General features: G+C 32.5%; 2 protein-coding genes across 6 annotated transcripts in view; one reads left to right on the forward strand and one right to left on the reverse strand.

Annotated features, from left to right (window-relative positions):
- LOC142334444 (uncharacterized) overlaps window positions 1-25,630 on the reverse strand; it is a 593,558-nt gene that overhangs the window by 226,123 nt on the left and 341,805 nt on the right. The gene's annotated exons all lie outside the window — the stretch shown is intronic.
- LOC142334445 (potassium channel subfamily K member 18) overlaps window positions 23,315-25,630 on the forward strand; it is a 385,818-nt gene continuing 383,502 nt past the window's right edge. The window contains exon 1 of the mRNA XM_075382449.1: window positions 23,315-23,495. The gene's annotated coding sequence lies outside the window, so the exon portion shown is untranslated. The remainder of the gene's footprint in view (window positions 23,496-25,630) is intronic.

Below are 25,630 nucleotides of genomic sequence, written 5' to 3' on the forward strand. Positions count from 1 at the left end.
CCGAGTCAACACAGTTAACTGAATTTTTATGAGCAAAGGTGTACTAATAAAAAACGGATTCGAATCCATAGTGTATTATTTATACTCTATGGATAGAAAATCTCTGATGAGATTTTGAATTAAAATTTCTATAATCCATTGTTATAGTAACTAGTACTTTTACCCTAATACTGAAATAATTTTATTACATTTTCAGCTAGAGCATTACTGAACAAAAGCTGTAGTAACAATTATTAAACGATTTTACTAACTTCACAGGTGGATTACTGTAATGCAGATTCTATGTATTAAACTGGGGTTATACGGTCAGAAGTTGACTAAATTCTTTAATCGTGTTGGTTTGAAAAAGCGATTCAATATCGACTAAACAGTTTAATCGATTAGAAATCGCGATAAATGAACACATAGCATTGAATCTATTGAAAAAAATCTTTTATTTTTCTAATGTGTACGTTGCAATCTGTTCAACTAATGAACAATAAGAACCCCCCCCCCCACCTTCGGTCCAATGACATGTAAATGAGATGTAGTCTTGTACAGACTCAGGCCGACCAGTCATGTGGTTAATTGACATGACATCAACCACGTAGAGCAACGTGTAGTTAATTGAATCCCAATCACTAAAATACAAAGGTATTCCCACTGCCTAGTATTCAAATCCGTATAAAAGCAAAGTTTTACTAGGATTTGAACCTCAGAACATTCGACTTCGAAAATCAGCTGTTAAATAACTGATTTGTGACGAGTTTAACCACTAGACTAGCCCGGTAGTCTATTGAAAAAAAGACAAAAAGCTGAATTTTTTATATACGAGTATAAATAAAATTATATTATATTATATTTTTATATATATATATATATATATCCTACATATAATTCGATTAACGCCTTTTGAATTCTGAATAATTCTGCGGTTATTTTACATATTTAGTACCGCCATGTATTTATATTTTAAATAATTAATACGGACATCAATCATATCTATTTTTTATTGAAATTTTGTTTTGTATTTTGCGATGCTGCTCTCATCAAAGTATTCCCCAAGTAAAACTGAACAAATCAAATCATTTATAACCAGTTTTATGGAAGATGCTGTTGGGTACATGTATACTAAATTTTATTAAAATATCTCAATCCATTCTTAATATATTATATATACATATCACTCCAATAAAAAAGGAAGATGCGTTGGTTTGTTTGCAGTATGTGCTCACATTTTTATTTTGAATGAAGCGCTACCATGTAGCGGAAATAATTGACCTAACAACTGTATAATAAATATTTATAATTTATTATTAAATTTAAATCAAAGATTAAGAATTCTTATTAATATTTAAATTATTATTCAAACTTATTGATAAAAGAAAGGAATATTAGTTAATATTTAGCAGAAAAAAAGAATCTTTATTTAACGAATTATTTAAAAATACGTTACAACGGACTGTAGGAAAGAAATACTGAGAGAGCACAGGGAACAGAGAGTCAGCTGCGCGCAGCCGCCCAACATACCTCGTGGTCCTATCTGCAAGTAACGAGCAGCAGCTGGCCCCGCAACTAACACAACCTCACTCAAGACTAAACTGAGAAAACGGCGTCTCCAAGCCAACTCCCTGTTATCAATATGGCTAGCGTTAAGTATTATATTTCTAGTAAAAACTATTAAATTCTATGTCTACTCGCTCCTTAAGCCTATTTTAAATAAATAAAAAAAAAAACACCTAAATTTTCAGAAAAATATTCTTTACACACTAATATTTCTTTTCTTTAATGAATATCTGTAAAGTACTTAATATTATCACAATCATGAGGATACGAACGCGTCAGGAATTCAGGGAGCGGAGATCCCAAGACTAGAAGATCGAACAGCGAAGCGAGTCGTGACCGGCTAGTAAAATCGTTTATTAAAATGGATGGTCAGAAGGAAAATGAAGTAGGTAACAGCATTTATCACATCAACGCTTTTGTTTACTTTGATATCCTGAATCAATGCGTTAAGTTTGGCTGACACCTACCGGAACATTCAGTATAAATAAAATGCATGTGAAATAAACGTGACAAAAATTTCTTACATGCAAATAACAGAAGAAGAAACTGGAAAAAAAATTATAATTTGATTAGCATTTAATTTTTTTTTTTTTTTAATTTATTTTACTAAAAGTGATTTTACACACGGTTTCTGAAGGAGAAATGTTAAAAACAAAAATAATGGATATTTTTTTTGACAAATGAGGCAAATGTCTGCCACATATAGCCAAGGTTGTATAGTTTTCAAACAGAGAGTACAAGCTATCCATATCCGATACAGTACGATACTACAGCACAGTAAAAATATAGATGGACAGACGATTTTTGAATGATTATTACACTCATTCTTCAATGAGAAGAAACTTCATTCAATGTGAATGAAGAAACTTCATTCAATGTGAATGAAGTTTCATTCAAGAAGAATGAAACTTCATTCTTCACTAGGTGCCACTTTAGTCACACGGAACTGTGGAACACTATTCTCCGGACTTTTGCTATGGAAACTTTTTTTAAAACAAAGAATCCATCGTGCTCATGCAAAGAAAATTCTGTCAACATTTCAGTGTCCGCCAACAGTCCTGTGCCTTCTAGTAACATGATCATGCTGTGGGAGGAGAATTTTAGGAGAACACCATCCAACGTAAAGAAAACTATCGGGAAGGCCCAGATATGCACACAAACCGGAGAACATTGAACATATAAGACAAAAAATTGAAGCTATTCCTCTGCGTTCGGTTCATCGACATTCCTTCGCTCTGAACATTCCTAATCTAAGTATTAGAAGAATATTGGATTATGATTTGAATTTCCGCCCCTAAAAAAAATTATGATTGTTCAAGAATTGATCCTCAGTGATCGGGAACAGCGCCTGATTTCTGTAGAGATGATGACAGAAAACATGGTAATATTCATGAGTGACGAAGTTCATTTCTACCTGACGAGTAGTTTTAATAGAGAAAACATCCGGTATCAGTTTACCAAAAACAGCTTAATGAGCGTTCATTTCATACACAACTGGTCATAGTGTGGTGCGGAATGGGGAAATTTGGGATGATCGACCCGCATTTCTTTGAAAAAAGCTTCCACTTAATCATAATGAATGCAGGACGGTACTCTTCGATGCTACAGAACTTCATAGAAAGCTCATAAACCGAACCGAATTACGGTTTACACGACTAGAATTTCGGTGGAAGTATTAAGGGGAATGTATCCTGAACGTTTAATTTTCCTGTGTTGAGACATCACCTGACCATCCCTTTCTCCTGACCTTTCAACATGTGACGTCTTCTACCGGGTTACTCAAACTCCAAAGTGTAACCACGTCCACTACCTGAAGTAAAGGTAGCGATTCAATGAGAGGTAACCGCCATATCGAAACGCTTGCTGTGAAATACAATGACAAGTTTTGATGAACAAATCCAACAGTATGTGGAAAAAATGGACGACATTACCAAGATGTTATTTTTCTCAATTAATATTAGTATAAAGCAAAATAGTATGGAATAAATGTAACATTAACACTAGGAAACGAGTTCTTTGTAATAAATGTTATATTTTATTGGAAAAATCGTAAGGTTTTTCTTCTCCACTCTGAATAAACGAAATACCTCAAGGAGCTACCAGAGTTGTCGCGCATGCCCAAACAGAAACACTCACACGGCCTTGTGTAAAGAAATCGACCGACATACAGTCTCACAATATCCGACTGCGAACTTCCAACGGAAGAATTCATGCCGGTGCCAAACAGTCTTAATTTGATAAGTTGGCGAGCCATCCATCACGCAAGGAGACGTGTGGACGTGCGATCTGAAAAAGCCTTTATTTAGAGAACCTTAGAAACGTTTTGCTATAAATTTAGTTACAACTTCAAGACATCTTTGTTTTTCTTTCTTTCTTTTTATTTTTACAAAATGAAAAATTATAATATTTTATTTGCACAGAAAGTATTATTATTTTCAATTTTTTATAAGTTTTCCGATTACATTTCTTTTATTTTAATTATTTCAATAATCATCTTTGTCTATTTATAATTTTTGTAGTAGACATAAAAATTTTAAATATTTTAAATTTATTTTATTCTATTCGATATAATAATGTATTATACACATCACAGTATAAAAATGGGGTTACATATGTACAAGGTTATAAAGAAAGGAATGCCCTAACATGCGCGTGCATGGATCAACGGAAATCATGGTAAAACTTTCGTTAAAATAGCATCACTAAACAAAAATTAAATTCAAAATAATTATTTAAAATATAAACATTTTATGAAGATACTAAATATAAAAAGTAATTTCTATATCAGAAGCGGAGGATAAAAATTAAAGCCTAGTCAACACAAAATTTGTATCTCACATGATACACAACTTTTCTCACTGTAATTTGGGTGCTGATTTCAAATATGCTATTGAAATTATGTTACCACGTAAAGAATTTATATAAATCGTAAAAATATTTTATAATAAACTCATTTTGATGAAATACTCGTGATTACAATTAAGAATAGTTTCTATATTTTTACTTTAAACAATATGCATACATGCTTAACATAGAAAAAATAAATAAATATATACACTGTTTCATGAAAAGTAAACACGTACAAACCTGTCAGTATGGTGACATCATACAAACATTGTTGTTGCCCACTACATAGCTTAAAATCTTGTAAGTCTAGCTTCACTTGTCTATACTGTGTGTTGTGTTCAAGAGAGTTATTAATGTTTTGCTATATTTTTATCAATCCTTTATAATACAAAAAAGATTTTTCACATTTTATTTGCTACTACATGGCTTCTGCAAACGTTCGTGGATGTTCAAATTATCCAGACAATTTTTGTTCCAGTCTGTGGTAAATTTACGCCTAAGTTTCATAGAAAGACTATTTCTGAATCGACAAAAACAGCTTATAAATTTTATTTTGATTGTAAATTCGGAGACCAAGATAAAATGTACGCGCCTCGTGTTATTTTCATACCGTGCTCAATAATTTTAACTGAATGGTTAAAAGGGAAACGACGAGCCATGCCGTTTGCTGTACGGATAGTTTGGCGTGAGAACCGCTTCACCGTTTGTACGACAAATATGTGTGGGGTTTTCCTTCAAAAATAGAAAGTTCATAAAATCATATGTTTCTCAGCTCTAAAGCCGGTACAGGGAGAGGAGTTAGTTACCTGTACCTGTACCACCATCTAATCCCGACATGCTAGAAGAACAATCTGAAAAAGAGGTGAATGATGTAGAGGATGTTGAACAATTTATCCCTGTTATCTAATAAGATGAAGATCTCCTTACACCATTCTTAAACACCATACGACTTCCTTGTAGGCCTAAATTACATATACACATTTTTTACTGCATTTCATTTAAACTTATTTCACATGAAAGTGAGATACAATCCTCCAGTTTTTTAATCAAGTTCACAATTTCTGAAATATGACTTTTTATAAATATTAAATAGTTATACAATTATTATTTCAACAATCTTACATGAAATATTTATTACTCGTATTATTAGATTAGTATTATTCGTATCTTCGTGAGTTGCTGATTAACAAAAGTTTTAAATTTCTGGTTTATCGTATAAGTAAAAATTAATAATAATTAGACTATTCCGTTTACTGAACTTCTATAAACTGGTTACAAATGTTAATTTCGACCTAACAGTGTAAAATATTGAGTTTTTATTATTGGATTATTGCGTGAATAAAAAATAAAAAAGAAGCAATCATACAGGAAAAAGAAACATAACATGAAGAAATATATATAAAAAAAATGACAAGTAGATGAATATAAAGGGGAAAAAATGTTAAGAACAAGAGAAGAATAAAAAAATTAAGAGAAGATGATAAATATAAAGAAGAAGAAAACGTTAAGACCAAGGAAAGAATAAAAAGATTAAGGATGATTAAGAGAAGATCTGATAACTAGAGAACGTATATACAAATTAAGATCATGCGAATTATTACAAACCTAACTGCGATTAAATGATTGACGACAAAAACAAACGAAATTATGATCAACTCCGACTTAGCAAGAATATTTTCCGACATCAGAGGAGTAGAACTAAAAGATAAGAATTTATTGTACTTTGTGAAAAAGCGAGCATGTATGCCTCAGTATAAGTGTTGTTTTTGTATGGGTCTATTTTTCAGTGACTCTGTAATTAACTTTAATGTAGATAAAATTAAGCAGAAATTCCAGAATAATTAAATAAAGTTAAACATGAATTTAACTAGAAAATGAAATAATTATACGATTGTAAATTTTAATCTTCAATGAATATTAAATAATTAAATGTTTCACCAAATCTATTACATATATACATTTTTAAAAGTATAAAATTCTATTTCACTAATAACTTCTGATTTTTTCCATTTTTTTATTGTTATTTTTGAATAATTATTTATTGTAATTGTTTTCTACAATCACGAGTTAATAATAATTAATAAATCAATATATTTAAATTTAAAAAAGATGAAAAAAAATTAAAAAAAAAAAAAAGAAGATGAAGTCTGATTCGAAACGATGTGCCTTCCCTTGTAAGATCCAAATATTTAATTAATTAAAATTCTATTTTGCTATAACTCTAGAACCAATGAAAATAAGTACCACATATGATATATCGTTGAAAAGCTCTAAATGAGGGCTTATTACTGCAGTTAAAAAAGTCCAAAATCCAATTTTGTTTTTGGATTTTGATCTCTTTTGGACACTTTTTTTTAGTCGATTGCAATCAAAAGGGAAGGTGCACAACTAGATATTACAACAGTCCTAAATCCAAAATTTCAACATCCTACGGTTAATTGTTTTTGAGTTATGCGAGATACATACGTATGTACGTATAGACGTCACGCCGAAACTAGTAAAATGGATTCAGGGATGGTCAAAATGGATATTTCCGTTGAAATCTGAAAACCGAAATTTTTCGTGATCACAATAATTCCTTTATTTCGTAGAAGGAAGAAAAAAATGATAAAGGCTGTTTCCTCTATATGTAATTTAAGTTATGTTGTTATTAAATAAATATACTTAGTTTTTACACACGGTTTGCCTAAATTTATGAACCTTAGATCTATTTAAATAAGTAATTAATACAAGATGTTTACCGATGTTAAATAAGAAAGAGTTGAAATAAGTTTGTTGAAAGTATACTTGAAAGTAAGAGTAAATTCAAATTTTAAGTTTAAACAAGCACATGTGTTAAAAATATTCTTTAAAACTAAAATATCAGGTGAAAATGGAGATACATCAGTGTGAAGATTTTTATTAAATAGAATTGAAAAAAATACACGTGTGCCCATTTACCTTCGATTCGTTTTTACAAAGTAATAAAACTAGGTTTTTGTTAGTGTGTGAGTCGTCTGTTGTCCGACATTAATAATGGTGAGTGCTTTTAGTGAAGTATGGATATCATTTACAAACAAAGAAAAAACAATGTCTCTTATCTTAGTACATCGTCTTGAAACTAATATCTTTTGAAGTATACTGTGCTTTAGGTGGAACACTACATACGTTTTCTTTAGGAAATAAAGAGATATTTTCCTCTCAAAATAAAAACAAACAGAATAACAAGGCGACGCATTTTTTTATTAAAAAGAAAAACAAAAAAAATGATGTAGGATAAACGCTTAACAAATAATACATTTTGCTATTTAAAAGTAACACGTTAAATTTATTACAGAAAAAAGAAAAAACTATTACAAAATTTTTTTGTCTAGCATTTATCTTTATTAAATATTTTCAGAACACTTTTTTAAGTATTCAACGTAGTTACCTGGATATTCAATACATTTAGAGCAACCGGTTTCTAACTTTTATATACTCTCAGTATAATGCGATTTATACAGCTCTGCAAAATAAGCGCTTGTTTAAGCTTTGACCAAATCGTTTGGAGTGAATCTTCGGCCATCGAGCAATTTCAAGGTTTGGAAAGAGAAATTAATCGCTGGAACCAAAACCCAGCGAATAACACACGCATGTAGAAGCAATTCGAAGCGTAACTGATACAGTATTGCACCAACAAACCCTGACGTGTATGCAGCCGCATTATCGAAAGTGAAAGAGAAATTTATTTTTGGCTACATATGGACGTTCAGTCATAGCACTTTTAAATCAGTCAAGTAGTGAAGCGTAATATTGTCCGGTGATGGATCTATATTTTTCGATGTAGTCTATGAGCAATAGATTACACGAGAACCCCAAAAATCCGAGTCATGGTTTTGCTTTCTTAGATCAACTTTCACCTTATCTATTTCGTCCCATATAAAAAAAAAACAAAATGAAAAAAACAGTGCTTTTATAGTTCAGTGCGTAGGTGTTTAGTTGAAACCCACCGAGTCGATCTAGTGGTGAACGCGTCTTCAGCTGATTTGGAAGTCGAGAGTTCTAGCGTTAGTCCTAGTAAAGTCAGTTACTTTTACACGGATTTGAGTACTAGATTGTGGATACCGATGTTCTTTGGTGGTTGGGTTTCAATTAACCACACATCTCAGGAATGGTCGAACTGAAAATGAATAAGACTACACTTCATTTAGACTCATTCATCCTCTGAAGTATTATCTGAACGGTAATTACCGGAGGCTAATAAGGAAAAAGAAAGGTGTTTAGTTTAGACTTTTTTATTTTTTATTTTATTCTTTAATTTGATTCTTCTAATTCGATGATTTATATTATTTTCAATTATATATTTGATTTTTTTTTGTTTTCCTTTACTTTTTAGTTTTATTTTTTGCATTTTAGCAGAAACTAATCGATCCCATTTTTATTTTTCTGAGGACGTGTCTGAAAAAACTGTAATATGGAATACGCGTGGTATAGGAAACCTACTCTTATTCATCTACTGTTATAAAACGTCGAACACGTCAGTAGAATTACATTTAATAAATCTATAACTCTAAAAGTGTTTATCCAAACAAATGCATTTTTGCAGACAAAACAAACAGCTTATCAATGAGAGAAAGCTAGAGAAAGCTTTTTCAAACCCTAAACATCGTGTAAAGTGTAGTAGACACGGTCTGTCAAAATATTTACGATTCAGTAAGCTCGCGTATATTTAATCAGTGATCATTCGATATGGAATTGTGAATTTTTGTGACGATTTCGTTAATTGTAGCGGGTTTGGGCATGCCGAGCGATCATCATCTTGTATGGGTGTACGACCAGGTTTGAATTCAGCAGCTCAGTTGTTTACAATCGAAAACGAAATGGAAGAATTCTTTAAAGTGGAATCTGTCTCTTTTTGTATTTTCGTTGAGGTAAAACCTTTTAAAAAAAATTACTTTATAACAGTTGGAACTTAGATTTTATCCTTTTTTACTTCCTTGCATGAAGGAAAGGAAGTACTGTGATCGCGTAAAATTTCCGTTTGCAGATTTCAACGGAAATATTCATTTTGACCATCCCTGAATCCATTTTGAATAGTTTCGGTGTGACGTCTGTAGGTATGTACGTATCTCGCAGGCACAACTAAAAAACGATTAGCCGTAGGATGATAAAATTTTTGATTTAGGACTGTTGTAACGTCTATTTGTGAACCTCCCTTTTTGACTGATATCGACTGCACCAAAAGTGTCCAAAAAAAACTCAAAATCCAAAACATTTAGATTTTGGGCTTTCTTAACTGCAGTAATAAGCCATCATTGACAGCTTTTCAACGATATATCATAAGTGGTGCTTATTTTCATTGGTTCCAGAATTATATCCAAATAAAATTTTAATTAATGTAATATTTGGATTTTACAAGAAGAAGCCACATCGGTTCGAATCAAACTTCATCTCCTCTTTTTTTAACTTTTTTATTTAATTTAAATAAATTAATTGATCAATAATTATTAAACTCTGATTGTAAAAAAAAACGTTTTAAGATAAAAAATAATTCAATAATTACAATAAAAAAAGAAAAAACATGAAAAAATATCAGTGGTTATAAATGAAATAAAATTTTACGTATTTTTCCATTTAAAAATATGTATATATGTAATTTAATAGGCGTACAAGGAAATCATGTTGTGTCCCAACAGATTATTTTTAGAAAATGTCAAAACTTGTTTTCTTTATTCGATCGCCACAAAGAAACAACTAAACGTACGCGTCTGAAACTTTCCAGTACGCCATCTTAAACATCATACTTGACAAATATAGTTATTTGGTCATACTTGCACCACTTCTGTCACAACGAGATCTTTCTGAACGTTTTTCTATTTACAAAAATACAAGTTATTAGCAGATTAAAAATACTATGTTTATAACGACATTTAAAAATAAAACACCATTAACTGTAATAAAATGATTACAATTGAGAATCTTCACTACAAAAGTTATTTTAACTACGTCTTATGTATTTACAGCCAATACATATTCTGAATACGCGATGTTTTTAATTTTCCAGTAATAGCTATACTTGTAAGGGAAAAAATGATGATCGATGAAAATTTTGAAGGATATAGTATTATATATAGAATTTTGTGGAGGATAGTAAATCGTTTCATAAGCACCTTAAAATTAAAAATAAATTTAAATCTCTTACTTTTAGAAAAATACACGTAATCAAAAAAGACACAAAAATATAATTAATAAACTAGTAAAGTTTGAATATGATGACTGGATTACGTAAATAATATATTTAATTTAAATTACTCAAATTATATTAAAAACTAGCCGACCAGTCTAACAGAACCTGGAACCTCGTGTAAGAACAGGCGAATCCCGGAGCACACTCAGGAACTCCTCAGAGCCTACCCCATGGCCGCAGAGCTCGCTTCGCTCGCAATTTTCATCTACCAAAAAAGCTCCACTACCTGGACCGCCGCACTGTACGTTATCCTCATGGTTGTGAGAATTTTGGTGAATATAATTATAGTATTCAGAATTTATAGAAACCGGAAAAAGAAACTAAATTACAAAAGATAGAATAATAACTACGGTAACTAAAGTACACACACCTTTGACGACAAATAATTAAAGATTATTTCTTTGCCATAGTGGCAGAAATATGATACTGAAGTAAAATGATTATTTTTTTTCCTTAATGAATATCTTTAATTTAACACTTCATCTTCTTTGGGGGTGAAGAAATAATGAATATTTTTTATATTTTAACCTTCAAGGGAGCTGGGGCATCGGTAGATGGCTTAAACCCTTCTCTGTTATAACAAGAATGTATCCTGCTAATTTGAAAATAACCGGTCGGTCGGTTGTTGCGTGATGCGATAACAAAAAGACAACTTTTTATATATATATATATATATATATACATATGCATTTCCACATAACCGTGATCTGTTAGATCAAGAGAGTACCTGGTGCGTGCAAAAGTTAGCCTTTAACCAACAAATACCTCGTTTGAATTTAAAAAATCGGACGATTGTTTGCAGAGATATTATAAGAGCATCCCACTGCACCACCCAAAACTGCGGCACAAGGGCACCACGTGTGTTAAGGGCTGATGGTGATGATCGGTCTAGTCTCCCAAGAGGTGCTCAAATACCTCACCATACCACCATACTAACCTCACACGCAGTCCCCACCGGAAGCCGGTCATTGGTAAACAGACATTTTTTTTTAATTTATCTAATATTATTTTATTTAACGTAAAATTAATTCTATTATTTTTGCAATGTTATTCATTCTATTGATTCGAATCATTCAGTTTAAACCCAGCTCAAACAGTGATAGAGACTCAGAGTTCATTGATTCAATTCATTAAAATCTGAGCTTCAACCGGCAAATATCCACTAGTACTTGTGTATATATATATATATATATATATACATATGGGTGGAATATATTGAAGAGTTATACGAAGCATATGAATTAGAAAATGGTGTTATAAAGGAAATCGAAGAGGATAAAAGGGGAGAAACAATACTGAGATCTGAATTTAGGAGAGCATTAAAAGATTTGAATAGCAGAAAGGCTCCTGGAATACACGGAATACCTGTAGAATTACTCCGCAGTGCTGGTGAGGAAGCGATTGATAGATTATACAAGCTGGTGTGTAATATTTATGGAAAAGGGGAAGTTGCGTCAGACTTCAAAAAGAGTGTTATAGTCATGACACCAAAGAAAGGAGGAGCAGATAAATGTGAAGAATTCAGAACAATTAGTTTAACTAGCCATGCATAAAAAATCTTAACTAAAATTCAGTACAGAAGAATTGAGAGAAGTGGAAGAAATGTTAGGAGAAGACCAATTTGATTTCAGGAAAAGTATAGGTACAAGGGAAGCACTTTTAGCGCTCAGATTAATAGTAAAAGGAAGTTTAAAGAAAAACAAACCAACATACTTGGAATTTATAGATCTAAAAAAGGCATTCGATAACGTAGACTGGAATAAAAATAGTTATAAAATGTTCAACATTTAAAAAAAAATTTGGGTTCAAATACAGAGATAGAAGAATTCCTAACACTTACAGGAACCAAACAACAACAGTAATAATTGAAGAACATAAGAAAGAAGCTGCAATAAGAAAGGAAGTCCGACAAGGATATTCCCTATCCCCGTTAATTTTTAATCTTTACATAGAACTATTTAGATCCGGAGTAACAGTACAAGTTGAAAAGATAAAGATGCTACGATTTGCTGATGTAGTAATTCTACCCGAGAGGAAAAAGGATTTAGAAAGAACAATGAACGACATGAATGAAGTCCTACGCAAGAACTACCGCATGAAAATAAACAATAACAAAACGAAAGTAATGAAATCTACAAGAAATAACGAAGATGAACCACTGAATATAATAATTAGATTATGGAGGTAGAAGAATTTTGTTATTTGGTAAGTAGAATTACTAAAGATGGACGAAGCAGGAGCGATATAAAATGCCGAACAGTAAAGGCGAAACGAGCCTTCAGTCAGAAATATAATTTGTTTACATCAAAAATTTATTTAAATATCAGGAAAAGATATTTGAAAGTATATGTTTGGAGCATAGCTTTATATGGAAGTGAAACTTGGACGATCGACGCACCTGAGAAGAAAAGATTAGAAGCTTTTGAAATGCGGTGCTATACGAGAATGTTAAAAATCAGATGGGTGGATAAAGTGACAAATGAAGAGGTCTTGTGACAAATCGATGAAGAAAGAAGCATTTGGAAAAATATAGCTAAAAGAAGAGACAGACTTATAAGCCACATCTTAAGGCATCCTGGAATAGTCGCTTTGATATAGGAGGTCAGGTAGATGGGAAAAATTGTGCAGGCAGGCAACGTTTGGAATATGTAAAACAAATTGTTAGGGATGTAGGATGTAGGGGGTATACCGAAATGAAACGACTGGTACTGGATAGGGAATCTTGGAGAACTACATCAAACCAGTCAAATGACTGAAGAAAAAAAAAATATATATATATATATATGTGTATATACATAGAAAACGCATCCGGTTGGTCTACTGGTGATCTCGTCGTCGCAAATCAGCTGATTTTGAAACCCAGAGTTCTAAGGTTCAAATCCTAGTAAAGTCAGTTAATTACTTTTATACAGATTTGAATACCGGTGTTCTTTGGTGGCTGGGTTTCAATTAACCACACATCTCAAAAATAGCCGACCTGACACGGTACAAGACTACGCTTCATTTACATTCATACATATCATCTTCATTCATCCTCTGAAGTAATACCTTACGGTCGTTTCGGAGGCTTATCAGAAAAATAGACACACCCATATTGCTTTTTTCCGCGGTGAAATATATTTAAAAAACTTCTCAGTTATCCAAGAAACATCGGTAAAAATTTGGTTGCGATTGATGGAACAGTTTTTTATTTATCCCGAACAAACAAAAACCCTCTTCCTCTTTATATAATAGTATAGATATAGAAGATATATATATATACAGTAATTATTCCACAAAAAATAATAGTTCCATTGTTTACTGGTAGAAATTAGTTGAAGCAGCAGAATAGTTAATTTCGTATAAGTGACTGAGATGGGAAACATATCTTTCGATACTTAAAGTTTACTTTTCCAGCAATAGGATATTACGGCTGCAGCACCTATAGCTCTAAGCTAAATATGGTGAACGAACAAAATTTTCGATCTGGGGTATTTCAGCAAATATCGGGTTTACGTGATTATTTCTAAGCTACAAACGTATAAAAATCTTGGAAAATTTCTGAAGGATGTAAGTTGGCCTGTATTTTGATAGATATCTCTGAAATGGTTAAAAATTAAAACTTGAAATTTGGCTGAAATACTTCTTTATTTAGGGAATTATTGACTATTAAATTTTGAACTTAATCAGAAAATAGAAACGTAAATATCCTTAACACCCTTTGAGTAAATACTTCAGTTTTAAAATTTCATCTTTTTGAGGTGACATATTGAAACTTGATATTCGACGGGGCATTATAGAAACTTGAAATTCGACACAATGTTAATATTAAATGAGTTATTTAAATTTTAAATCGATCGGAGTTAGGAATGAAGACAAGATTAACGTAATTTTTTAGAATTTTTGTTATGATATTCCTAAACGGAAATTAATTAATTCCTAAACTGAAAGTTAATGAAATTTGAAAAACTGTCTGTAGCCCTTTTTGTAACACAAAAACTTAAAATATACGTAAGCGTAATTTAATAATGATAACAAGCTTAGCGTTTTATTAAGGCCCCTCGAAGCAAATCAGTTTGATTTTATTTGGAACAAAAACGATTTGATCATCCCAACAAAATTTTTATCTAATAAAATACCCAGAAATTTCGCTTTATAAGAAAAAATAATAATACTACTGCTATCATTAATAAGAATTTTGTCAGTCTGATTAGTATTTGGAGAGAGTAACAACACATTGTTTATTTTCTACTTGTCTACAAGCAAATCTATATACTAAATCATAATAATATTGACAAGCAATTTATGTACTCGTACATGAACAAAATTTTTCTTAGCATATGTTGCCCATTTTTATCACAATCTTAAGCAGATATACTCTCTATATGGACGTAAGAGAATCTATTTAATGAATAAATGTAAAATACAAATCACAAAAAATTTATATAACCTATATATAAATAATTTTATTTATAGAGCATTGTACAGAGTAAAATACGATCCGTATCTCAGAGAAATGATGATTTAAGTGAGTGGAAATGGCACAACAGAAATGTGGAGACGCGCCATCGTGCTGGAAGTATACTTTGCATCTCAGCGTTAGAGGTCAAGCCCGACAATTCTTCTTAAACAAAAAGCAAGACCTCACCATTTCAGCGGTCAACTAATATGAACGGTCAAAGATCTAATTCTGAAGAAGGCCACACCAAACATTGAAGCTAAATCGGTGTTCAAAATTGCCTTCCACCGTTTGATTAGAATTTCCTTCTGCCTACGTATGCTCATTGCGTAAGTTATTGACGCTATCTACAGTGAAATTTGCCTTGTCGGTAAACAAAACATACTTGTACAGTTGTCTATTTGTATTCCGCCAGTTGCAGAACCCCATGCGAAGCGGACCGTTTCCCGGGTGTAGATGTTGAACCGGATGTTTATGATAGGATAAAACTTTTTTTTTTTTTTAAGTGTCCTCCTTAAACTTGTTTTGTTTAAGCGTACCGGAGTGTCGCATAAAATGCGAATATCTGATCTGCTCAGAAAAGACATCGTGTATTGACGTCTGCGTTGAGACGTCATCGTTGAACTGAGACGTTGAGCTGAACTGCATCGATAATAATTTCACCAATAACAGCATCGTGTTGGACAGATCGTTTATAGCTGGTACAAATATTAGGTAGAGAACCTGTCTCCCGAAGATTGCGAAAAGTCGCACTAACTGTTCTGGGATTTGGAATACTGCAATTCGGAAAACGCATTTCATTCTCTACAGTAGCTGTCGCTTTACAATTACATACACCTGATGAATACCGTATCAACGAATTCCTCTGTTGTAAATAAGTACGGCATTACTTCAGTGGCAAACCGATCACGTTTAAACTAAAATTCACAAAAAACCTTCGCTAACGACAGCACTGTTCTGTTCACTGTGCTCGATATGCTTAATGTACCTTACAAAAAGATTTAAACACTAATACAGTATTGCGCAATGCTGGTCAGCCGTTGTTATTTAATTACTAAATTTGAAATAATAATTTTTCAAATAATTCATTGTATTTCTGTCAATAAAAAAATTATTATCTAAATTAAATAATTTTTATTTTATAATTCTTGTTTAATTTCCAGGTTTTAAAAATTTTTTAACAGAAGTTTCTATAGTAAATTTTGTTTTTACAAATTTTTCACATCGCCAAAAAAGAGTTTGGTTTTTGTTTACATTAAATAAGTACTTTTCTGACAAATATAAAAACGTACTGTTTCTAAATAAAATTCGAATTTTTCTAACTCGAATTTTTTTCTCTTTTATTCAACTTATCCTACACCATTTTGTTCAGAATTAAATTTATCTACAAGTTTTGTTTAAAGGTTTTACGTGTTTATTACCCATTTAACAAAGTTTTTACCCCAACTTATAGGGTAAACGAAATCTTTCACAAGTTGTAACTGGCTAACGAAGTATTTTAGGACATATGTTTACATGAACTTTTCCCATTATTTTTACGAGTAGAATAGGTAATAAATGTCCTGGGAGAACTTCGTGATACTCTGTAAATATATATCTACTTATTTATATCATTATATTTGAAATTAAATAGTGTTTTCCAGATACTAATATGTATAGAAGGCAGTGGAATATATAAAATATTTATTATATGCGATTTATGGAAGAAATTAAAAAATATCTGCCACAAAGTCATTAGGTGAATGGCATTTTCAAGTTTGTCACTGATTATATGTTACGAAGTAGTGTTTATATAACAAATTAATCAAATATAAGGGCAAATAGAAACCAAACCTATTTCATTTTTAATTAATTTAAAAAAAAAAAAAAATTTCCTCAATGAATATTTCGGCTTTTATATAAAGGAACAAATTAAATCAACGGAATAAATGTATTATACGTATGGTACAGCTCAAAAATGATATAAATATAAAAAGGTCCAGCATTTAATGAATAATGATTGACAGCACTATATTTGTTTAAGGCCGATTAGGAAATTTAAGTCGTAAACAAGATTATTTTCAATAATATTTTGGATAATTAATTCCTACAATCTGATTCTGGTTACAGAAAAAAATACTATTTACAGTACGCCTTAATTACATTTACAGTATTCTCGCTAATACGAATTAATATAGACCCTCGACCCAGGACTTTCGGATTATAGAAAAAAACGGATTACTGGAAATGCAACGAATAAAAACTACTACGAAAGGCGGGTACTATTAAATTATATAAATAAAAACGTTTACTTATGTACCTTATTTATTCTTATTTTAGACTAACTCTTATTCTACTGGTTAAACTCGTCATCGCAAAATCATCTGATTTTCGAAGTCGACCTTTCTAAGGTTGGAGTCCTTGTAAAGGCAGTAGCTATTATATGGATTTTATTGTTAAACTGTGGATACCGGTGTTCTTTGGTAGTTGTGTTTCAATTAACCATACGTCTCAGGAGTGGTCGGCCTGAGTTTAAAACTACACATTTACCGATACAATTACACTTACAAGCCAGACCGCGCACAAATGCCTTGGCATCTCTGCAGAGTACTGTTAACATCATGTCATTGTGCTGTTACTCTGTAACCTGGTGTACATAAATAAAATAAATAGCCCACTATGCAAGGGTGTATAAAAGAGAATATTGGAATTTTAAAGTTATTTAATATCTCTTAACTTGCGACTTATAGTAATAAATCACAAATAAAATGAAAGACTAACTCTTACAATTTTTCCCGAAGTTGATAAGGAAGTTCATCCCATACTTTGATCACCATGTTTGGAGCAATGGAAGCAACAGATGCTTCAATCCTGTGCTTAAAATCAAGCATATCAATAGGTAATGGAGACACACATACAAGATCCTTTACATAACCCCAAAGGAAAAAAATCAAACGGGGTAAAACTGGTCGACCTTGGAGATCACCGGAAACAAGATCTGCTACCGTAATATCAAGCGATCTAGCGATTGAGGAAAATGCATTCAATTAATCACAAATAGAGTTATGCCGGTGAGAAGGTATCACTTTAATGCCTTTATTTGGCAACATCTAAATTTTATCTTTTTTCTTCAATTTTATCTTAACCATCTTGATTTAATTTTCTACCATCTAATGCCAAATAAAATTCTCTGATCCATCTTGCAGTCGAGAAAAGCGACTCCTGTTACGTGTGCTTCAGCTAAAAAGAACGGTCTGTAAACTTGCCGACGGGATATCACGCAAAAACATTAATTAATTTTGGGGTGTCCCTTTCGCACTGTAAGAGTTCATGGGATTTTCTAATCCATAAATACGGACATTATGTATGTTAACTTTTCTACTAAGATGAAATGTTGACTCGTTACTAAACACCACACGAGAAAAAAAGTTGTCTGTTTTACGCTGCAACATTTCGATTGAGAAGTCGGCATGCTCAGTGTATTCGGTAGCCTTTAACAGCTATAAAAGGTATACACAAAAATGTAAGAATTTTCTTAAAACATTCCACACTATCACCGGCACCGCGCTAATTCGCAACCGGCCTTCCTAATAAACGTTTAAGGCTACGCAGAAAAAATTTCTTTAGAAGTTCAACATGTTTTTTAGGCAACCTCAGTCTTCTCTCTTTACACCGACATGTCGTTTCAAGCTGATTGAATGATATTTGCCTTTTAGAATCCCAATTAAACTTTCTACAAAACATATGTGGAACTGTAATTTCAGATTCATATTTAGCAAACTCCAAAATACAGAAGGCTCTCTAAAGGAGTTCTAACTCTACTAGTGGTGCTCTCAAACGAATTGAAGGGAATCAATCTACGGAATTGCACTTAACAAAAACTGCCCTTTTTGCTCTTATTCTAGCCTTTAATCAACACTGTACACCTCATCTAAAAATTATTTTTTGTACAACACGAGATGTGATAAAAAAATACGGTGAATAATTTTTTATTAAAAAAGTAATAAGGTTACATAGAATTCGATTTGATCTCCTTCAAAGTACTGTCCTTGGCTAACAATGCACTTATCCCAACGTTGACTCCATGACTGGAGGCATTTCTGGAAGGCGTCTTTCGGAAGGGCTTTCAGCTGCTCGGTCGTGACCCTCTCAATGTCAGCAATGGTGTCAAAACGTTTTTCTTTAAGCACAGTTTTAATTTTTGGGAAGAGCCAAAAGTCGCATGGTGCTAAATCCGGTGAGTATGGCGGATGTGGACAGACAGGAACACTTTTATCGGCCAAAAACTCGCGAATGAGAAGTGAGGTGTGACACGGCGCGTTGTCGTGGTGAAGAAGGAAGCCATTGGTCCATTTTTCTGGTCGCTTTCTTCGTAAGTCGTTTCGCTTTGACCGGATCCGTACAAGATGTTAAGGTCTTCCGATAGCTCTCGAATAGTCATTCGCCTGTTTGAACGAACCATTGTGTCCACTTTTTGCACATTTCCAACTGTTTTTGAGGTTACTGGAAGTCCCGCACGCTGCTCGTCTTCAACAGACTCATTTCCGTTTTTAAATCGGTCATACCACTTGTACACAGTCTTCAAAATTACCACATTATCGCCGAACACCGATTCTAACATTTCGTCAGCATCTTTGGCACTCTTTTGCAACTTAAAATAAAACTTAATGTTAATGCGTTGTTCAAAATCCATGTTGCGCGACAGACACGATAAACACAACATCACTCTAGCGGCTCTGGCAGCTGACTGGCAAGCTCGAACGTGTTACAACTTGTCCTTCCTGTCTCAGTTGATCACGCTATTGGACAAATTACAGCATATGGATGTAGCATCGGCAGTTGCCGATATAAAAATTCATTCGCCGTATTTTTTGATCACACCTCGTATTTTATGAAACTGAAAAAGGTTAATTTGTCAATAATAATGCATATTTGCTATTTTTTTATCACATTCGATACGGATTATTGAAGTTCGGATCATAGAAATATTAATTTTTTACTACTCTTATGAATAAATCAAGATTCCTATAAATCTATGATAACAGGAAATTAATCGGCAAAAATAATAACAGTTATATGAAAATATTTAACGAGAAATGTGATAGGCGTATATATATACATTTATTTATTTAATGCATAACATTAGATCAATAAAGTGTAATATAACCTACGCAAATACACGTAATTAAGGTATAAATAAATAAACTCTTTGAAAAATTGCATAATATAAACATTTTTTATATATTAATCTATATAAATAAAAACGTAAATGTTCGTTTGATCAAAATCTTTAATCTCCGAAAGTTTTTTACCGATTGATTTCAAATTTTCACACATTGTTGCATTCGAATACCTATTGTTTTATATACCTAAGAGTGATATATCTGTGACAGGAAAAACATGCTTTTTTTGAAAAAAACAGCGCTATCTGTTAAAAAATGTTTCCGATATGTGTTTCCGTTATACCTAAAACACTACTGGGCCGATTTACGCGTGGGGAAAAAGGGAGAAAGGAAAAATCGAAAAAAGGTAAAAGGGAAGAAGGGAAAAATGGAAAAAATAAAAAAGGGTGAAGGAGAAAAAAGGAGGACAGAGGAAGGAGAAAGTGAAACAAGAAAAGAGAAACGGGGGAAGGATATTGAAAAGGATAAATAAGGGAAAGGAGAAAACGGGGAAAGGGAATGTGTTAAAAATGAAAATGGGAAAAAGGAAAGGGGGAAACAAAACGGGAGAAAGGGTAAAAGGGAAAGGTTAAATTTTGTGAAGTTCCGTAATGTTCATTTTGTCATGTTTTATCAAACTTTCAATTGTGTTCATTATATATATACTCAAATCTAGCAATAGTGAAGCATTGGAAATATAGGTGGGGTTACAAAAGGGATTGCATATAAAAGAAAATAAGCGTTCTTGAAAAAAAAATAGGCTCATTCAAATCAATTTAAAGATCTGAGGGAAGGGATGCGTACGTAGGATTTGGTTCCGATAAGTCTGACGTATTATCAGAGGCAATCTAAAATGCTTAAAATGTAAGTAAACGCCTTTCAAATGAATTCAAAAACAAAGGTCACATTATTCTTTGTTGATTTACAAACGTATTTGTGATGCAAGGTCTGAAGAACATAGGTACTTTTTCGTTTTACGCCCCCCACTTTTATCGCATTTTTTCACATAAAAGTTACTTATTGTAAGTATGTTTTATAATAATTCATGAATAAAACATCAGAGAAAACATGCTTTTCATACCAGTCATTTTAAATATTCGCTCGCAAACCCAGACTAATTAAGAGTAATGTTTTGCTTATTTAAATAATAAATAATTATCCACTGAGTCCACTGTCGTGCATACATCTAGGAGGTAGAGGACAGGTGTTTTCAGTGTTGGAGGCGGGGCATGTCGCGTCGCGTTGCTCGGGCCCTGATAGAACTGATTTATGCTTCAACTGTGGGAAACCGGGTCAGTGGGGGGAGCGATGCACGGAAACGACATGTTGTGGGCTGTGTGGTATGGAAAGCCACCGAGCCAAAGGATGTGCGACAACGAAATGAGGGTTCTCCAATTCAATGCAAACAGATGTAGACAGGCCATGGACCTGTGCTGGGAGGTGGGTCAGCAAGAGGCGGGTAGACGTGAGCCTGGTATCAGAGCGGAACAAGGCGATGGTGAGGGGATCTCGCTGGATGGTGGATCGGACATCCGGGGCGGCCATTGGGCTCCCATCGGCTAGTGTGCCAGTGGTCGGCTGGGGATCAGAGAGAGACTTTGTGTGAACTGACCTCACTGGCTTGGTGGTGTACAGCTGCTACTACTCCCCCAACACCGACAGAGAGGATTCCTTACCTTCTTGGACGATCTGAATGAGGAAGTCACCAGCAATAGGAGCAGGAGTGTACTGGTGGTGGGGGACTTTAACGGAAAGTTCCTCGAATTTGCTGGTCGAGTAACGTCAATTAGCGGCCTTCACCTGAGTGAACGGGTGAGCCTGCTGGGGGCTCAGCTGCATTAACGGAGAAGCGACATGTTTCAGGAGGCAAAGGTACCTCCCGGAACCGTGCTCATGCTTAATTGGGGTCTGGTTCCGGTGGGAAGGGAAAAATAAGAAAATAAATTGCAATAATTATTGAATTTATTATTTAAATAATCAATCAATGTGTTAATTAGTCAAGGTTAGCGAGCGTAGATTAAATTTGGTTAGATTATATTTATAATTTCTTTGGAATTACCTCCAAATACCCACGGATTTTGAAGAATTCTGCCTCTGTTGTACTTTCTTTTTTTTAAATGAGCACACGTCTATTTCTACCGTCATTCCTAGACAAGCTACCTTTTTTGGGTTTTTTAATAAATGATCACACCTGTATTAGGTACATTTTCCAATCAGTTATTGCTTCACTTGACATTAACCTCTGCTCGCTTTGCTCGCTAATCTTGACTAATATGTTAATATGTTTAAAATGACCAGTATAAAACAGCGTGTTAGTGTGTTTTGTCTAATATTTTATTTATAAATTATTATAAAACATGCTATATTAAGTAATTTTTATGTGAAAAAATGCGAAAAAAGTGGAGGGCGTAAAACGAAAAAGTAACGAACATTCACTTTAATTGATTATTGTAAGAAAGAGTCAATGAAAAAAAAAAAAGAGAAAATCTTTCACATAGAGAAAGCGTCAAGTATCGAGTAACTTAAAGCGCGTATTTAAACTACAAGGTTTTCGAAAAACATTAGTTCTACTGCCAATATTAAAGTTTTTTACCTTTCATCTTTTTTCCTGTTTAACCTCCGGGGATTACCGATCAGGTATTACTTCAGAGGATGATATGTATGAGTGTAAATGAAGTGTAGTGTTGTACAGTCTTATAAACTTGTGAAAAGTTATGGCCGGACAAACAAATAAAAAATTTTTATAGGATGATTGAGAACCTTCATTTTGAAGTCAGTAAATAAATCTTTATTCATTGTAATGAGTAATTCATTCATAGTTATTAAAATAGATCTGAAGAGTAAATGGTAAGATAGAAATGAAATATTTTCTTTAATAACAATGTTGTTTCTTTTTAAATCAGAAGAAGAATAATAATAAAATTAAAATCAACAAAAAAATGAAATAAAAAAAAATTGTAATAGCAATCATAACACGCGAGACAAAATTCTTAGACGACACACATACACACACAAACACACATTCAAATACCACAACTGGACAGTTAGATTTTTATATGTAGGTTCAGTGTTAAATATAAACAACGGCGCCCCTCGTATCTCTTCGGTTAAATTCGGGGTGGAAGTGTAGCGCTAAAGCTCAGTCTTCGGGGAACCCTCCGTCCGTTAAGAACTACTACTGAATTTAACTTCGTTTAAACCCCAATTGATAACAGGTGATAACAGAAGTGAATAAATTATTGTGATATATATATATATTTATTTTTTAATCGTTTTAATTAAGTGGTAAAAATTTTTCTTCGGGATTCAAAACTAAAAGGTATGTAAACAAATTTATATTTTGTATATTTATTAAATTGTAGTCAAATTTATTTTATTTAAGAAAAAAAGATTTATCTGGCGTTTACGTATAATGTAACAAATACGATTTAGATTCATAAATTTTTTTAAGTGAAATTTATATTTTGAATTAGTAAAATTAATTCTTACATTATGTCATTGAAAAATCAATGAATATATTAATTTTTTAACAGTTAAAAAAATTAAAAACTGGAAAAGAATATATTAAAATAACTTTGTTAAAACAGGCAGTAAAATTGTTACGTTAATTAGTAATATTGGTAAGTATATACCAGCATGTATACATTTTTTGTTTATTATAAAGTATGTATTATTGTTTTCATAACCTTAAATTATTTGACAAAATAAAAACTTATATTTTTGATGTAATTATGTGTAAGGATTACATTTTATGACTTACATAAGTCTCATTTTCGTAAAATAAAACACTAACACAGTTGTAGGACTTGGCCGTCACGCAGCTATTTATAAATTAAACAAAATTAAAACATTAATGACATATTAAAAAAAAATCCCACGTTATAATTACACAATAATAATACTGGCTTGGGGTTAAAAACGCAATTTCAAAACTGGTACAAAAAAAGCTTAATTTCAAAAATAGTAAAATCGTTTTCAGCGCCCATGAAAAGAATAAATTGATAACTCAAACGACCATGATTATTACTTTTTGCGTGAACGCCAAAATGTAAGAGTCAAAGTTCAACTTTAAAAAAATTCTTTTTTTAAAGCAGTCTTAATTAAAATAAATAAAAACCCCTTTTGGCATGATGGAAGGCGGAGGTAGATTTCACCGGTGCTAAATAGTAAATAAAAGAGATTTCCACCTTAAAGTTGAGAAAAACTTCAAATTTAGTCGATATGACAATGGTTGCTTGTAAAAATGTTTCACATGTTTAGCATACGAAAAGCCCCATCTTCAATTCTAGCAATGTATAGGTCAATCCTTGACGTAAGGGTTGGTCATAAAAAAATTGTTTCAGACAAAAGTTTTAGGTAATGTTTACAGGACTAACGACCACTTTAAACCGATTCGATACTATTCCTATTAAGGGAGATATGATATTTTGTCTTCAAAACCCAATTTTTCTCACCCCCTGGACCAATGGTTGGTGATATCAAAAAAACTTTACTGAGATAAGTTTTAGACACTTATTCAAAGAATAGTAGGAACTTTAAACGAATTCGATATTTTACTAAATAAGAAAGTTATTATTTTTTTTTTCGAAAAAGCCCCCCAGTTCCACCCCCATAGTCCAATTTAGCCCATTAACGAACTCGACTGAGATTTTGAATTGGATCGTTATAATTTATGTATCAATTTGAAAGTTATTCGCGCAAAATTACGGCAGTTATCGTGTCCACAAGAAAGTGAAATAAATATATATATATATATATATATATATATATATAAACTTTTAAACTGAGGGTGGTTTTGGGGTCTGGAGAATGTGAAACGCGAAGATAGTCGAAATTTTCCGGAAGTCGAATCATTGTACCCATTACAATAGGTAGGTTTCTTATGAATACCTAAAAAACAGGGAAAGAAAAAATGTTAAAAAACGCTTGACTTTTGTTTTTAAAGCAGTTTTGATTACAGTAAAAAAGGGAAAGAACAAAAATGTTTAAAAAAAACATGACTTTTGGTCGGGTCCAGCTGCTTCGTGGGGTTTGGGGCTTCCAATTTAATAAACATTAGCCTGCCTCCATGGCGCGAGTGGAATCATCTCGGCCTTTCATTCGGAGGTCCCGGGTTCGAATCCCGGTCAAACATGGCATATTCACACACGATACAAATTATCTCATCCTCTAAAGTATGCCTAACGGTGGGTCCGGAGGTTGAAAATAAATTTTTATTTATACGCATATAAACAGAAGAAACCACAATGAAAAAACTATCATAGCGATCACAACAAAGCTTCACATCTACAGCTTTTTTTACGGTAGGAGAACGATTTTGCAAATTTTTTTTTTGAATTATTGTCATTTTTTATAGTTAACAAAGGTACCTAAGAAAAATATGACTTTAATTAGGCGAAATCTCGAGATATTGAGGGTGACCTTCCTCTACAAACTCACTCACTTGACCTATTC

Source organism: Lycorma delicatula, chromosome 1 (genome assembly GCF_047948215.1).
Source record: "Lycorma delicatula isolate Av1 chromosome 1, ASM4794821v1, whole genome shotgun sequence".
In the NCBI taxonomy this organism is placed as follows: Eukaryota; Metazoa; Arthropoda; class Insecta; order Hemiptera; family Fulgoridae; genus Lycorma; species Lycorma delicatula.